The sequence below is a fragment of the Orcinus orca genome, chromosome 16, assembly GCF_937001465.1.
Source record: "Orcinus orca chromosome 16, mOrcOrc1.1, whole genome shotgun sequence".
Lineage (NCBI taxonomy): Eukaryota > Metazoa > Chordata > Mammalia > Artiodactyla > Delphinidae > Orcinus > Orcinus orca.
Genome location: NC_064574.1, coordinates 8,881,358 through 8,896,082, shown reverse-complemented (window position 1 = coordinate 8,896,082; position 14,725 = coordinate 8,881,358).

Genomic DNA, 14,725 nt, shown 5'->3' with positions numbered 1-14,725 from the left:
CTACGGCCGCTGAAAACCTTCAGGGGAATATGTGTTTTATGGCCTCATCAATCAGTGAGCATATTCCTGAGGTTCTCCTAAGGCTAAATGATTCCCAAGGTTTTCAGAGTTTCTGTACTTGATGTTATGTACCTGATTTTATAGACTTGGTAAATTTTGGTGGTTCCTTTCTGTAACTGGCTGATTGGATACTGTGCTGGTTTGGACTTGTGAAGGTAAGGAAGTAATCTCTCCTGTTCCAGACACCTCAGGGCGGATAAAGAGGGGGTCACGTGTGTGTCACCCGGAAACGGAAATTCTGAACTGAGTGTGTGCTTTAAATAATACATGGATTTGGCAAATCAGATGCTCTTAGAAATGTCATCTTCTAAGGAGGACAACACATCAGAGGGTCTCTGTAGGAACAGGTCTTAATGACCAGAGACTCTCACCCCTAATGGAACCAAGCCACCACTCAAGGCTCACTGCTCCACGAACCGCTCAGTCTTGATCAGGGAGCGTTGGGTGAATGTTCTTCTCTCCCACCAGAGCTTCACGGCAAAAGGGACCGTGTCTGCTTTTGCTTCCCGTATCGTACACCCTGCACCAAGCATGGTGCCGGCACACAGAAATCCTCAACACATCCTCTTACTTACTACTTTTGGCAGGAAGGCATTAGAGCGTAGTCTTTACGTGTGTGGCTTGGGGGGGGGGTCCCCCTGCTGGGGTTGGGTTCTAGCTCTGTCACTGATCTTTGAATAGGTTACTTCTGTCTGTACCTTGGTTTCCTCACCTGTAAAATGGGGATCATAAAAGTATCTGCTTCACAGAGAGACTGTGCTTTCTTTTCATGGTCCAGTTTTCTGATATATAAGACCGTGCAGATTCACGCCGGCTTCAAGCTTTTAATTATTTTTAATGTACTAACTTTTTGTATGTTTAGTGTTTAAATGTATCATTGGTGATTTGGGTTATTCTTAAATAAGTAGTTTAGAAATTTGGATCAAGGAAAAGAATATGTGTGTGTGTGTGTGTTTTAATTGCTGGTACGTTGTGTCGAGCCAAGCTTTAACTATTTGTGGTCGGCACATCTTTATTTTGAGGAAACAGGGTCACACTTTATTTTAACAATGTGAAAATTTATCTTGGTAATGTCTTGAATGGCGTGGGATTTGGGAAGGATTGTGACATTTGAAGAAAGGAGGAGAAAAACGAGAATTCAAACTAGTACCTTCTAATTTCTATGCCCCAGAAAACATTGACGTGTGTGTGCTTTAATCGTTGCCACTCTGTCTGAAAGTCACAGAAGAACACTCAGAGGAGACAGGGGAAGAAACAAGTCTTCAGAATGGTCCCTAACATGAAGCAGCTTGGCAGGAGGGCGCGGAGGCGCGTGCTCGGGGGCGTGTTTTGAAGGGGCTGCATCACCTGGGTTATTGATGGAGCTGGTAGCTGCGGAGAACGGGACAACGGAGGGAAGTGCATCTCGCCTATTTCACCTTGTGAACCGATCATCTTAAGTCAAGAATGAACTCCTGTCCCCGCACGAATATTACAGAGTTGGCCCAGGCGTGTAGAAGGAGAGAGAGAAGGAAAGAGCAAAGGAATCTCAATGTTCCGGGACCAGACACAAAGTATTTATACGGATTTCCACAGAGGAGCCGGTTTATCTGAGGCACATTCCTTACTTGAGGTGTTTCAGGAGATTCCCATAACATTCTGTAATTATCCCAACCTGTGTTCAAGAAATAGCGTGAGACACCATGACATTACCCGACAACCTCAGTTTCCTGCGGACGATAACTGGCTTTGGGAAGGAGGCCTCAGATATTCCTGTGTGTAGCAGGCTATTATTAACCTTTTCTTCAAAAGAAATACCATTACTGTCAAATCAGAATCTTTTTAAGCCTTTAGATGCTTATTGGGTCTGACACATAGAAGTCTTCAACCCCGAGAAGCGTGTTAAGTCTTTATAAAATTGTTTCCCATAGTAGTTACCTTATTTCCCTTCAAATTTCTCTTCCATTTTCTCCATCACTTATTGACCACTTTTTTGTTGTTGTTTATTTTTATTTTTTATTGATTTTGGGTGGGGATGTCACACAGATTTTTTTAATTAATTTTTATTGGAGTATAGTTGCTTTACAACGTTGTATTAGTTTCTTGCTGTACAGCAAAGTGAATCAGTTATACGTATACATATATCCCCTCTTTTTTAGATTTCCTTCCCATTTTGGTCACCACAGAGCAATGAGTAGAGTTCCCTGTGCTATACAGTAGGTTCTCATTAGTTACCCATTTTATACATAGTAGTGTATATATGTCAATCCCAATCTCCCAGATCATCCCACCCTCCCTTCCCCCCTTGGTATCTGTAAGTTTGTTCTCTACATCTGTGACTCTATTTCTGCTTTGCAAGTAAGTTCACCTCTACCATTTTTCTAGATTTCACATATAAGCGATATTATACGATATTTGTTTTTCTCCTTCTGACTTACTTCACTCTGTATGACAGTCTCTAGGTCCATCCACGTCTTTGCAAATGGCACTATTTTGTTCCTCTTTATGACTGAGTAATATTCCACTGTATATATGTACCACATCTTCTTTATCCATTCCTCTGCTGATGGATATTTAGGTTGTTTCCATGTCCTGGCTACTGTAAATAGCGCTGCAATGAACACTGGGATGCATATTTTTGAATTACGGTTTTCTCAGGCTATATGCTCACGAGTGGGATTGCTGGGTCATATGGTAGTTCTATTTTTAGTTTTTTTGTTTGTTTGTTTTTGTGGTATGTGGGCCTCTCACTGTTGTGGCCTCTCCCGTTGCGGAGTACAGGCTCCGGACACGCAGGCTCAGCAGCCATGGCTCATGGGCCCAGCCGCTCCGCGGCATGTGGGATCTTCCCGGACCGGAGCACGAACCCGTGTCCCCTGCATCGGCAGGCGGAATCTTAACCACTGCGCCACCAGGGAAGGCCCTATTTTTAGTTTTTTGAGGAATCTCCATACTGTTCTCCACAGTGGCTGTATCAATTTACATTCCCACCAACAGTGTAGAACAGTTCCCTTTTCTCCACATCCTCTCCAGCATTTCTTGCTTGTAGATTTTTCGATGATGGCCATTCTGACCGGTGTGAGGTGATACCTCATTGTAGTTTTGATTTCTCTCTAATAACTAGTGATGTTGAGCATCTTTTCATGTGTTTGTTGGTCATCTCTATGCAATTGACCACTTAGTTAATTGGTTATTTTTCTTAGTCTTCCATAAAACTATGAGATAATAAACTAGCCCTAAGTCTGTGATGTTGTGCACCCCAGAGTTCAAATCCAATATTCATTGAAGGTATGGCTGATGGGAAAGAAGGTCCTATAGTTCGTGATAAAGTGCTCCTAAGAAGGGATTCTGGCACCATCCACAGTGGATAATTTTCCTCATTCTTTTTTTTTCCGTACACAAAGTTCCTGATGAGTTCACCCAGTAATTTTGTCACAGCACTGTTGGGGATGGTGATTCCTGGGCCATAATTGAACTCAGGGGGTTTGTACCTGGGCTATGGGCCAAAATATGTGGGAGAAAATATCTCACCGGTACGCCTGAAGACGCTTGGTCTATGTACTTTGGCAATAAAGTGCTCAAGAGTGGAATTCAACACAGTTTTCTGGTTTCTCTTTCCTGGTTGCTTCTTTTCTTGGCTTGAACAGTGAGTCAGTATGTTGGTCTGTGTGTGTGGTTCAGAGAAGCATCCAAAGGCTCCACCTCAGCTTCATGGAAGAGTGAATCTATTTGCCACCTTTAAGTCTGAGGTTCAAGTTCACACCCCTTTGGTTTATTTCTAAGTGTTTTCCTCATCAAAAATCGCTTCTTTCTTCTTAGAAGTCATCTCATCAGGGCTTCAAGTTCTTCTGTCTGGTAGAATGCTTTGTTTTTACTTAAAAAAAATAGCTTGCTAGCTTGGTGCTTAGTATATAATGACGATATCATTTATCTGCCATTGTAGGAAAAGGGAATTATTATTATTATTTTTTTTTTAGGGGGAAATGAGTTCATGTTGGGAGTACCTGATAACCGCTGGTTATCAAACACGTGTTTCTTTCATTTCTTTCATTGACTTGAGAGATCTTTTTAGAACATTACCTGTGCTAAGAACTTAGCCTGAAGGGGCAAGAAGAGGAAGTATTTTTTGCAGGTGCCCAGTGAGAGCTGAGGCAGCGGAGGATGGGTCCTGGAAGGAGACGTAGTCTAGTGGGATGAAGTTAGTGGCGGACACGTGGCCTGAGGGGTGACAGAAGCAATACTCTGGCCTTTCTCACTTCCCAGCCTCTGATTTCCTGCTGGTGCGTGCCTCCCATTGGCTAAATCCAAATGTAGCCAAGGGCAAAGGATCTGGAGGACCATGGAGGTCAGCCTCTCAGGAATAGAGGTGGGCACATATGGATCTGGATGGGGAAGCAAAGAGATGAATAAGGGTGATGTGACCCCAGAGAAGCCCTCCACACAGGGCATCCTTTCTCAAAGTCTCTTCCCAGCCATCACTACACGGTTTCTCACAGCCGGTGGATCCACCGCCATTCAGCACGTGAACTTCTCTGGCTTTGTTTTCCTCTGCTCAGCATCTCTCCTATTCCCCATTTTCTTCTTTTCTATTTTTCTATTCTTCATCTTCTCTCCTCCCCTTCCTCTTCTCTTGCTCAGTGTCTCTACTGTTCTTGGAGCCTTTCCTTGCCTAACAAAATTCCTAAACTCCCACTGAAAACCACGAAGATCTCTTTCATGAACTTTTTTTCCAGTTGAAAAGCAGAAGGATTCAGCAGGACAGTTTCAATTTTGAAACGGAAAGTTGCGTAAGACCTTCTCTTCAGGTTTTGAATCTTGGTCTTGATTATCAAAAAGAACCAAGATTTTTGGCAGAGTTCTTTTAGATAAATGAGTACTGCTTACATCATGCAGTAAGAGAAAAAAATAACAAAAAATTCTAAAAAAGGAAAAAGAAAACCCCATAAATATTGTAAATCTTTTCTCAGTACCGCAGGCCTCTCACTGTTGTGGCCTCTCCCGTTGCGGAGCGCAGGCTCCGGATGCGCAGGCTCAGCGGCCATGGCTCACGGGCCCAGCCGCTCCGCGGCATGTGGGATCTTCCCGGACTGGGGCACGAACCCGCGTCCCCTGCATCGGCAGGTGGACTCTCAACCACTGTGCCACCAGGGAAGCCCCTAACTGCCATTTTTGTGTTTGCTGTTTTCAATTTCTAATGCTGGTTACACCACTCAACTGACCCCTGGGAACATCCCAAGAGCTGTGTTTCAGGTTGGATGAAATGAAGACATTCCCAGTGCGACACATGATGCCTGTGGGCTGATAAAGCTGCCACATCAATCAGACTCTTATTAAGAATTATTGGTTATTAATCACCCCAGTCCCTGAACATGAAGATGGATTCATTATTGCCCTAGCGACAACTTTCAGAACATAAATGTACGCCTTTCATCTGAAAAGAGGGAAAACTGTTTCCCTTTCAAAATAAGAATTTATTTTCCTGGTTAGGACATCACCCATGTATTTAGCAGTTCTACAATGTGCTGAGATCCACTTTGAGGGGGTAATGATTCACGCAGACACGGAATTGGGTTTCAGACCCTTTGAAGCCTAATTTGCCCAGTTGTAGACATTAAGTAACATGCAGTTGGGCGTAGAATCCAAACTATTCCTGGGTTTGTCTTTAATGATTAAAAATGCCTGCATGTGATGTGTCCACAGCTTGTAAATTCATAATTGGGGCAAGGCTGCTGTGGCTCTAGTTGCCAATAACATGTGAATATCGGGTTCAGAGTGTCCAGTTAGGGTGGAACATTAAACCACGTGTGGTAGCGAATGAATACAAGATCACTCACGTCCTGGTGGAAGTTTCTTTGAAGCTGCACTGTGTTCTATGAAATTGGAGGAATGGCTTCCCAGGTAACACTGACTTTACCATGTGGCCATATTCAGAGGCCAGAGAAGTCGTGATGAACTAAAAGTGGGTCCTTCTGAAGCCTCCCCAGATAGGATCAGACACAGTGCAGGGATGGAGGGTTGGTCAAGTATGAGACTCCTTCCTGATACATCTGAACCCTCGCCAACGTGGCTGAAGCACCATTTCCACGCAGAAGTCAGCATCTGGTTTCGTTGTGCTGGGCCTCCTTCCTGGAGGTTTGAATTGAATGGCGGTTTGAATTCCTCCGAGGCTGAAGGTGTCTCTGTCCAGCCTCTCTGCTTTCTCAGTGTCTGCAGTTACTGTCTAACTGGCATTTCCTTGTTGTCAGTACGTGTACTGTTTGTGTAAGCCAGGGTTCAACCTATTCTCTCTCTTTGCTTCTTTTTAACCATCCATTCATTCAGCAGCTTTATATTATGATCCCACTTTGGCCAAGGCACTATTTAAGACACTGGGGAACACAGCAGTCAGCAAGATAGATAAGGTCCCTGTTCTCTTATATTCTTGTTGAGGAGATACATAAGCAAACAAACAAATAATTTTAGAAAGGGCTAAGGAATATGAAGGAAATAAAATAGGGTGATGTTGTAGGGCAGCTTAGTGGGAGTAGGGGGATGGCAACATTACACGCGACAGTTGTCTCTGAATAAGCTATTTTTACGCTGGGATCTAAAGAATGAGAAGGAGCCAGCAATGCAATGATCTGGAGGAAGAGTGTCCCAGGTAAAGGAATCGCAATCGCAAAAGTCCTCAGGCAGGAATGAGCTTGGTTTACTGAAGCAACAACAATGGCACCAACGGAATCAGTGTGGGGTATGCTTAGTGAGTAAGATGAGAAGGGTAAGAGATTATGTCAGAATGCATCAGGGCCTGGGGTACGTACACCATGGTGGGGAGTTGTGATTTTAATCAGTTATATCCATCCAACTGCACACCCTACATTCCTTCACTTCCTTGCTTATCCATCTTAGTTATCCTGATTCATCATTATAATCACTCCCTTGAAAACATCTTCCCCCTTTGTATTAGTTATCTATTGCTGTGTAACAAATTGCACCAAAAAAGTTTTGTGGCTTCTTGGGCAATTCTGTCTGAGGGTCTCAGGAGATTGCAGTCAAGATAACTATAAGTTATCTGAAGGCTTGAATGGGGCTGGGAGACTCACTTCCAAGTTGACTCACTCACATGCCAGGTAGGTTTGTCCTGGTTGTTAGCAGGATGCCTTAGTTCCGTGTCTCATGGGCCTCTCCGTAGGACTTCTTGAGTGTCCTTACGACATGGTGCTGGCTTCGCCGTAGAGAGAGTGATCCAAGAGAGTACAAGGTGAAAGTCACAATGTCTTTTATGATCTAGCCTTTCATAATATCTATTGGTCACACAGGTCATCTCGCTCAGTGTGGGAGCGGAGGGGCCCCACAAGGGCAGCTCATCTTTCTACACCTTTGAAGCATGAACTCAGACTCATGTAGTGTCTACTGTGTTGATGTGTTTTTTTACAGATACTCATTTGAAGACATAAATCATAGTGACTGTGAGCCCACGCTCTGGGGTCAAAAAGAATATTGGGTTCAAAGATCAGGTTTACCACTCCTTAGCTCTGCGAACTGTGGCATATTTCTTAACTTTCTAAGCTTCTATCTCCTCATCTGAACACTGGAGATAATTCTACCTCACAGCTCATGATTGATGTAAAAATTAAAGTAAGATAATGCTTATAAACAAACTTAGCCATAATGACTGTCACACAAATTCTCAGTAGATATTATCTACCACTGCCCTTGCTCTTATTCCTTTTTTTTTTTTTTTTATTACTGCAGAATGCAGCTACTCCTTGAAGTGTTTCATAAAGTTTAGTGATGTGCTAACACTTCTGGGAAGCCCAGCCTGCAATCAGTTTAGATTGGAGGGATGGTGGATTTGGTGGTCTGCATGATCCCCGGTAATGCATACTCAGGATGCCAGAAGTTCAGACATGTCATAAAAAATTCCCCTTTGGTATGGTAAAATTTGGCAGACTCACCATTTGCCCTCAGATGAGCTGGGAGTCAAGCACTGGGCCAGCTCAACAGGAGCATCTAAGTTCAACCCCAATGCAAAATCTAATCAACTCTCAAAGTCAAAGGATGAGCTGATGATTCAGGTATTTATATCAAAAGGTGTTACAAGATTATTTGGAACATGGTAGAGGATAAGAAACAGGATTTCAAATCCATTCCAGAGTTACATTTCTTGACAGTCTTCTAGGAAATGAAGCTATTGAACTTTTAAAGATCATTCAGTGTTTTCAACTAAGGTTTCTGAGCACTTACTACGTACCAGACACTAGACTAGGTGCTGGCAAAGCAGCTAAGAGCAAGTCTGCCTGAACCCCAGCTCTCATGGTGTTCAGAATTAAAGTCATCAGTTAGAGATCATAGCCCTTATTATTCTTTTTGATGGCTTAACTTTCTACAAGTTGCCAGAAGTTGCTAGAAACTTGAAGGATTTCCATCCTTATGTCCAAATGAATAATAGCATTAGTGATAGGGATAACATTTGTACCCAGTTAATCAGCCACCTAATTATTCAATAACAGATAAAAATGCATTAACTTGCTGAGACAAACGTGTTTCCCGAAGCCATTGTTTAGAACTGAATTACCAACAACATGTTTTGAGTAATAATGTCTTGTTCACAAGTCATTTTTCTCCATTGTCTTTCTGAGGGCTGATACAAGGTCCCTGGGAACTGTTTGTAATGCAAGATAAATATATTGGTAATGAACAGATTCCCAAAGCAATTTCAACACTGGATGGAAATCTATACACTCCCTAAACTTTCTTTGCTTCAAAGGCGGGCGGAATTCCTTCTGAAATGGGTAAATGGAATGCATTCGGTAAACTGCAGCTTTTGTTGCAGTTAACTCAGTGATTCATGTGGCTCCTAATTTTGTCAGCCTAATCTGACCTGACAAGCCAATTCTTTGTTTGCTTGCTAATCCATAGTACAGATTTTAATCTCCAACACTTAATAACTCACCCCTACATATCTTGGAAAGTTCACGACTGCCGGTGTAGGCATTTTTACAGTTGTGTGTACAGGTCTCTAGGGAGACAATACATGCTTGTGGAATGAATGCATGCTCCTTTTCATTCTCATTTCAATGGATGGAATTTGCATCCAACGCTTGAAATTTTGCACTATACTGAAGTGACATCTCAACCGAGAAAAATCCTAGTGTGAGCAGTAATTCTCAACTGCGGTGATTTTGCCTCCCAGGGGATGTTTGGCGATGTCTGGTGACATCTTTCGTTGTCACAACTGAGAGAGGGTGCTGTTGGCATCTAGCAGGTGGAGACCAGGGAAGCTGCGAAGTATTCTGCAATGCACAGGACAACACCCCGACCCAGGGAATTGTTTAGCTTTAAACGTCACTAATGCTGATGCTGAGAAACCCTGATTCAACCAGGGTTGGTCTAGATAATTCTGTTAAGAACTTCTGTAGGAAAGGGAAGACAAGTTACTTAATTTATCCAAACCTGTTTATTCATTCGTATCCCGGGGTTGGTAATAGTAAGGACTTGTTGCTGTCGCTGTGCATTTAAAAATGAAATAATGGGGGAATTCCCTGGCAGTCCAGTGGTTAGGACTCTATGCTTTCACTGCAGAGGGCCCAGGTTCAATCCCTGGCTGGGGAGCTAATATCCCGCAAACTGCGTGGCCAAAAAAATAAAAAATAAAATGAAATAATGTACGCAGAGTGCTGACTACATTGTTGGCACACAGTAAGCACTTCAGTAAATGATTATTATCATCATTATTATTATTACTGTTATTAGCTTATCTCCTAAAAGAAAATGTGGCTTCTGCCTTGCTCTCACTGGGAGAGGTCAGCTGGGCTATAAGTACACACAGGAAACTCTATGAAGATATCCACGTAGTGAAGAACTAAGGCTCCGTCCAAATGGCTAGCAACTTGTTGCCCCACAAGGGAGCCATCTCGGGAGGGGGTTCTCCAGCCTCAGTCAAGCTTTGGGGAAAAAATGTAAATGACTTAAACTGACCCAAGAAGAAAAAGAAAATCTAAATAAACCAATAATCGATAAAGCAATTGACGTGGTGGTCAAACACCTCCATGCCCATGTCAGGGCTGGGTCCATGGCTATGGGATCTTACATGGGCAGTCACATGGGACCCCAAGCTTAGATGGGCACTTGGTTTAATGCCTTGGGCCACTATCTTGAAATTCTTAATTTTTTTTTTTAACAAGAAGTTCCTCATTTTTATTTGACACTGGACCCTGCAAATTATGTAGCCAGTCCTGAGCATACCTGTGTAGTTTTATAGGTGTTTAACTTTTAAGGTACTAATAATCCAAAGCCTTTCTGAAAACAGGAAAAGAAAGCATGCTACCCAGTTCATTTCAGAAGGCTAGTGTAACTTTTCCAGCTTCCAACATCTCTTGATCAAAGTCACTTAGAAATTTAGGGATAAAATGTGATTTCATCAGATCTGCCAGAACATGAATAACTACCAAAGTCATTCATTACTGAGGAAGTTTGATATTGACCTACACAAATGAATTGTCCTTTCCTCAGATGAAGTTGTTTTCTGTTTTGTTGTTTTTTCTGGTCCTAACAAGGAACATGTTAGACAAACTTATCCTAAGTTCATTCCGGGCTAGTTGATGAGTTAACTATTTTAAGCTCTTCCGGTACTTGTAGACTTTTAAAGCCTTAATATGAATTTTTTCTCAGGTCATTTGCTAGTGAACCTTGGAAAAACTTGGCAAATTGAATGAGTGCTCATCCAAAGTCAGACTCAGCACCTTTAACCAGAAACTCTAAGAAAAATAGATGGAATTAGTCTTGGGAATTTCATTAAGAACACAATGGCCGCATATTCTGCTGTGTCTATGGCCCTGATCTAGCCGACACTGTACTTCTAGAAGGCAATCCTTCTAGAAGCTAAACTTCATGGCCTTGTAATTTTAGTTCCTCATTTTAATTAATAGTCTGCTTCTGTTATTTAATGAAAACCAGAATCCACTTCACTGATGTCTCGAAAACAGGAGTGCCCTCCCTTCTTATTCACTTTCATGTTTTCTTCCTTATTTTCATCTATTCATTTTCAATGAGAAGTAAGATAACTCATGTGGGATTTTCCCACAGTCAAAATGTACCTGAAATTAAAAATCTTAAACACGTTTGAGAACAATGATGTTAGATAATTTCCTACAATTTAGGTGTTAAAAAAGAACTAATCAATCCTATCTTGACAGGTGGGATGAGCTTGTCTCCATAGTGAATTACACTGTGGAAAGCAGAGAATTTCCAGAAGGGAACAAGGAACAACTCTTGTAACGTGAGAATAGAATTCCTTTATCCTTAACAAGTATGCAAGTTAATAGATATTTGTTGGATAAATCAGTGCATGATACTGTTCTGATGATTAATCTGGGACTTATTAGGTTCCTTTTTGGACTTTCCTTTTTAATAGGAGGTTGCCCTCAGTTCCGTGCCATGTGGAGCCCCCCCATCAGCCGCTTAGTCATCAAAACCTGCAAAGGAGAGAGTCTCCTGGGAGGACAGATGTGACAATCTTCTATTACATAATCAGGAGGTGAGGTCCCGTCACTTTTGACATAGGCTATTGGTTAGAAGCAAGTCACAGGTCTTGCCCATACTTTGAAGGGGGTTATATAACGATGTGACTAACAGGAGGTGGGAAACACGGAGGCCACCTGAGTGTCTGGGCTCCACAGCCAAACGTCCTGGGTTCAAATCCTGACCCCATCGCATAAGAGTTCCAAGAAACATAAGCATTTATTAATCTCCAAGCCTCAGCTTCCTCATCTGTAAAATGAAAAATCTCCTCACACCTTCATCCTAGGGTTATTAAATTCCAGAAATTCCTCATTTCCAGATACCCTTGTGCCATTTTCATGGTTGTTTTGCCTAATTTATATGCTTTGAGAAATATCACTCACTATCATTTCTCCTCTATAATGTAAATCAACTTATTTAAAAAGCAAATTTAATAGTACTACTAGACATTTAAAAAATATTAGTATTACAGAAGATAATTGTAAACACACATTATCAGTAATAAATGTTATTTGTCTGCATACCTCCAAAATTCACCCTGCACATCACTTGTGAAAGGTATATATGCCCCCTTGAGAGGTTGGGGCCAACAGAGCCTGCATGCCACAACTACTGAAGCCCACACGCCTAGAGCCCGTGCTCCGCGACAAAGACCCTGAGTTCATCTCCTCTCGTGAGCACACCAAAATCACAACTATCTGCAGAACAACCATCAATGAAAAAGACCAGAACCTACCACAAAAGATCTTCCACAACTAAAGACATAGAGAAGGAACCACAGCGAGACGGGTAGGAGGGGCAGACTCGTGATACAGTCAAGTCCCATATTCCCAGGGTGGGCGACCCACAAACTGGAGAATAATTACACTGCAGAGGTTCTCCCACGAGAGTGTGACCTCTGAGCCCCACGTCAGGCTCCCCAGCCTGGGGGTCCTGCCCTGGGAAGACGGGCCCCCAGAGCATTTGGCTTTGAAGGTCGGCAGGCTTTAACTTCCGGAGCCCCCCAGGACTGCGGGGGAAATAGCGACGTCACTCTTAAAGGGCCACACAACCTCTCACGCGCACTAGGGCCCAGCACAAAAGCAGTAATTGGATAGGAGCCTGGGCCAGACCTACCTGCTGGTCTTGGAGAGTCTCCCGGAGAAGCGGGGGTGGCTGCTGCTCACTCTGGGGACACAGACACTGGCAGGTGGCATCCTCAGGAACCGTCCTACCGCGTGGACGCTGCCGCTTGCCGGCTTCCGGCGGCTGTCCTGGTGGGAGCCTCCCTCCAGCTCATTGGTGCCAAGGCCTGGCCCTACCCGACAGCCCATAGGTGCCAGTGCTGGACGCCTCAGGCCAGGCAACTGACTGGGCAGGGACCCAGCCCCACCCATCAGCAGACGGGCTGCCTCAAGACCCCCTGAGCTCACTGCCGCCTCTAGACACGGCCCTGCCCACAAGAGGGCCTCGGACGCAGCTCCGCCCCCCCGCGTTGAGGCATCAGCTCCAGAATCCCCTGCGCCCTGGCCCTGCCCTCCAGGAAGCCGGCTCTGGCCTCAGGACCAGCCTCACCCACCAGGGGGCAGACAATAGAAAACCATAATCCCCCAGTCCGCTCGTAGCAGGCCAGGCAGGCCCTTCGCCGAGACCAGCTGGGCCTGGCTCTGGCCAGGCCAACACAATCTTTGGGACGCCTCAGACCCCATACCCAGATGTGTTAGGAGCTAGCTCCCTCCACCAGTGACCCGCCATCAGCCCTGAGATCCCTGGGCCCTGCAACCACACTCAGGCTGCTGGAGTCACCTGTGCTACCTTCTGTCGTAGTCACACCTCTGCTCTGAGCACGGATGGTTAAGTCTGCATGGGTTAAAGGTGCATATAATGCAACTCCCCTCCATCACCTGCTTATGAGTAGTAGTTGCCCCATAAATAATTTTCTACTATTCAGAGGAGCGGTGCCAATCTTGTGTGTAGAATCTTGGCTACAAACATCGAGGAAATCCCTTGATCTCTCGATTCTCTCCTTCCTTCCTTAGTTCTTTTCCCTCCCCTCTTTTCTTGCCTCCCTCTCTCTCTCCAAAAATTATCTGGACATCTCAAAAGACAAGTGGACAGCATTCCCAGTGTATCCTCATGAACTGGTTTCCCATAAGCACCCATTAGACTTTTGTTTGAGCTAAAGAATGGAGGTGGCCTTCGGGGAGACAGAATGGGGACTGGAGGAGACATAACGGTAAGCCACAGACGCTGAATGGCATGTATGATTGACAACAATCGTAACAGATCTGTCACGTTCACCTGGGCCGAGCAGTGTCCCACACACCCATCTACCAGGCTGTGGACAGGAGGTTGTGTGACTTGGCTGAGTCCTGGCTCAGCCACCTGTCAACAGGACGACTTTGGGGAAATGTGCCTGGATTTATTGGTCACCATAAAGTTCAGAAGCACTATTTATATAATCAGTTAAAAAAAAAACTTTTCATTGTGAAAAACAGTTAAAGTTTGTTTAAACTCTGAGCTTCAGTTTCCTCCTCCACATCTGTAAAATGGAGGCAATATTAGCACACTTTTAGAGTGAGTGTATCAATCGGGGCTCCCCCCAAACAGAGACCAACAAATAGGATAGAGAGAGAGAGAGAGAGAGAGAGAGAGAGAGAGAGGGAGGGTCAGCCTCAGCCTCTGGGGGATTTCGATCATCCAGAAAGACATCCTCCAGGAGGCTTGAGCTGTGCTGATTGGTGCATAGGAGAGATGAACAGGTGAAGAAAGAGTGCTCCAGGAGGAAAGACATCAGGTGCAAAGACTCGGGGGCAGAGAGTGTTTAAAGAATAGAAGAGGCTGGCAGAAGCCAGTGTGGCCAGAGTGCAGAGGCCTCCGGTGGCTCGGGTGCGCTGGGGCCTGTGGGTGAGTGGGCTGTACTTTACAAGACACCGAAGTCCAGCTTAAGGAATTGGATCTTTATGTGAGAGCAATGGGATGCCACAGAAGCAGGGCTGGGACACCGTCGGGCTTGGGTTTTAAAAAGACCAATATGGCCAATGGACAAAGAACAGTCTAGAAGGAAGCAAGATAGAGATCAGTTGGCAGTTTCTGCTGTGGTCCAGAGTGAAGGGGATGGTGGTGTGGATAGAAGTGAATGGAGTAAAAAAAGGAAAGTTATTTTGCCATTCAAATGATCATCTTTTGGTAAAGCTACTGTAAA